This window comes from Cynoglossus semilaevis, chromosome 4, assembly GCF_000523025.1.
Source record: "Cynoglossus semilaevis isolate Cse_v1.0 chromosome 4, Cse_v1.0, whole genome shotgun sequence".
NCBI classification, from domain to species: Eukaryota; Metazoa; Chordata; class Actinopteri; order Pleuronectiformes; family Cynoglossidae; genus Cynoglossus; species Cynoglossus semilaevis.
In genome coordinates, this window is record NC_024310.1 from 2864291 (window position 1) to 2867641 (window position 3351).

A 3351-nucleotide genomic window follows, 5' to 3' on the forward strand; every position below is an offset into this window, starting at 1 on the left:
TGAGCTGCAGCTGTGCACGGCTGCTTGCTCAGGTGTGTGAGGCAGGCCCCCGGGATCCTGTGATCTGATTGGTCCTCTAGTGAAGGCTTTTTTAGTATAAAAGGCCAGTTTCTGAGAACAGTCTGGGGGAGTGTGTGAGTGGGAGTGGAGACTGTGCTGCTTTGATTTGAATTTACTCTGTGTGAAACGTGAACCTGTGTAGTTGAACACAACACTGATGTACTCGCAGGAATTGAAGAAAATCTCACAAGATCTTTAACAACTCTGAGTCCTGTTTTGTTGATGTTTTTATAGCCATTTGCTGCCACTTAGTGGAACTTTATTTGATTACTTGACACAGTTGCAAAAATGGAAAAAATCTCACAAGTTGGATCTTTAAAATGATCAGTATCCATGTGGTCAGAACTAAGAACTTCAACGGTTAGTTCATGTAAACTAAGGAAGACCAATCAGTTACGAACCAGTCGTCTACGCCGTTGACTACATGCAACGATTTTTGGCTGTAACTCTGTTCTGGCGTTAATGCTAACGTTAGTTTGGATGTTTGTCTGTCAGTCAGCAGCGTGATCCACACTCAAAAACAAGAGAATCCACAAGAGAATCCACATGTTTTGACGGTGCAGCCAGTTGACAGCTAGATGCTACAGTCACTGAACCTTCAACTGCATCGTCGGTCGGAACGGGAAAGGGTTGAAAAGAGAGAACGACTCATGAATTGAAAGGAGGGCAGAGAAAGGGCTGCGGAGCTCTGTGAGGGTCCCTGGGTAATAACAGGAGGATAACTGCAGGCCTCCGCTTTTTAACACAACCACCAGGGGATACTCTGGGAGACGGACCGTTTCATATGTCATGAAAATGAACCAGAGCCGGCTCTGAGGAAGCCTGCGAGGGTAAAAACACAAAATCATCCAGGTGAAAAGTCCAAATTAGAGTTTGGGTACTTCACTAAAGTTTTGATACTACTACACAAACCACAGCAGCGTGTTTGTGGTAGTAAGGCTTGAGTAAAACGATTAAATTGTCCGATCTGAATAATCGCAGAGGAGCTGTGGATTAATCGCAATTACACGGCTCCTCCACTTGTGTCAGTGTTGCATTGCTAGGATGCGAAGTAACTCGGTTTTTGTCGTATGTTGGAACTCGAATACTGTACACAAAAACCTATCACTTACCTATGCTAACAAAGTAGTAACATCATAATGTAGGAGAGGAGTGTCAAACATATGGCCCGGGGACCAAAAGTGGCTCGCTTGGGGGTTCAATCTGGCCCGCTTGATGAATTTCAAAAGTAAAAAAAAAAAAGCCCAAACATTTCACACTGGTGATGTTTTGTCTATTTATATTTCATTAAATATGAGTGATTTAGGTAACTGGCTGAAGGAGGGTAAATGCAAATGCATGCTGGGAGTCGAGATGGTATTTTAAGCTCGAGGCGCTTCAGTGAAACAGCAGTACTTCCAAATAATGTATCAACTGTGTATTAGAGCTGTAAATGAACAGATGGTGGCGCTATTGCATATACAGTGCACAGCCAAACAAAACTTTCTTTTTATGGAGCTTTCACTCTCAGAGGTCAGTGAAGATGGGGGGGGGGTTGTTACTCCCCCCACCGCTGTCCTAAATGTAATACATTACATTCATTAAAGGTGATTTCATCTCAGATCTGTTCCAGTGGAGGCTCACGGCGTCACATTTCTGCAGCCGCCACGCTCTGAATGTTTAACAAACAGAAGTGAGCGAGGACCGTGAGGATTTAAAAAAATGTTATTGATCTTTGAATAATACGTGTTTGTGTGGAGAGTAATGACTGCGGTGTACAGTACAGTACTCTCCCTGTACTGTGTCTTTCTGCAGTAGTACATGTTTGGAGTTTTTTCCACTTTCTGGTTGGAGAGATATTTAACATGAACTAAAACAAATTGAAAGCTTATTTTACCCTGAGGGCAATTAGTTATTTATAATTAAATTTCTTAAAAGAGCGCCCCCTGTTTTAGTGCAGCATTTCATGTGAAAACACGAATCATCAATATGATTTTTCTTTGTTCAATTTTACTGTAAATACAATGAAATACTTCACTGTTTCCTCAATTTTAATTTTTCCTTAATCCTCCTCCTCGTTTCTTTGGCTCTTTTTGCCCCCGGCTCCTTATTTCTTCCTCCTCCTCCTCCTCCTCCTGCTGCTGCTGTCTCCCTCCACCAGCACCGCCCAAAGGCATGATGGGAGGTTAATATGTACAAATTGCCTTTGTTGGCTGCACCGTGACTTATTGTCAATTCTGGCCGTCGTCCTGGAGGTGGCGTAATACAGCGGCTGACAGGAGTGGCGGTGGCTTCAGGCATGAACGCAGTGACGGCTGAGTATTGATTCGCCCTGAAAGCTGTTCACTGTAGCATGACTGTGCCACTTCAGCCAATCAACCGGCGGCTGTGGCTGCGGCTGCTGCCACCAAGTCATCTAACTTCAATTTCCACTCCGCTCTTATTGGATTTTAATAGGTCCAACACGGTGCGTGACACCGGCTGCATTTGTTAAATGTTTTGACCGTTGAACAGCAGATACTGATCCAGAAACTCTGCTTCCATTTGTCGCGGTTGGACTTGAAGTGTTCCACGGAGGAAACCTGGAGAAAATGTTCAATAAAATGTGCACTGAATCTTTAATGAGAAGGATCTAGATCTGTGTTGGACACCATGGGATCACATGACAACTTTAGACCAACTGCAGCTCACATACACCGTAGAGTAGACCACAAAACTGGGCCACATGGATCACCTAATACAGGGGTGTCAAACTCATCTTCGACAAGGGGGGGGGGCACATCAACAAGTTCCCCTCTCGAAGGAAGGACAGTGCAGCTCAGTGGTAACTTGGCAGCTGGTGGGACTCGAACCTGACACCTTCCAGACCCAAGTCCGCTTCCTTAACCGAAGGCCAAATTTGGCCCACGGGCCTTATGTTTGACACCTAAAAGATCAACCATAAAGCTCTGTAGTAACACAGGCTTCCAAATGAACTAAAGGTGATAAATACAACATTTCTGTAAATCTGTTTTGTCACATTATTAGAAATCAAGATCTGTTTTCTTTTTTTTTTTTTTTGGAAAACAAACCCCCCCCGAAAAATCTAATTCTGTCACAAATGTTTAATTCCAGCCTGTAAAGTTAAAACTGTAGTGTCTGCTCCTCATCTTCACTGCCTTAGCTGTTGAAATCAAGACGTATTTCTCTGCTGCCACCTGTTGGCTATTAGGAAGTAATGCAAACCGACAGATGTGTAATGCTACAACAGCTGAGATCGAACGAGGAGGAGAAACAGTTCATACAGTGTTAGTGGGGGGGGGTGAAGGGGGG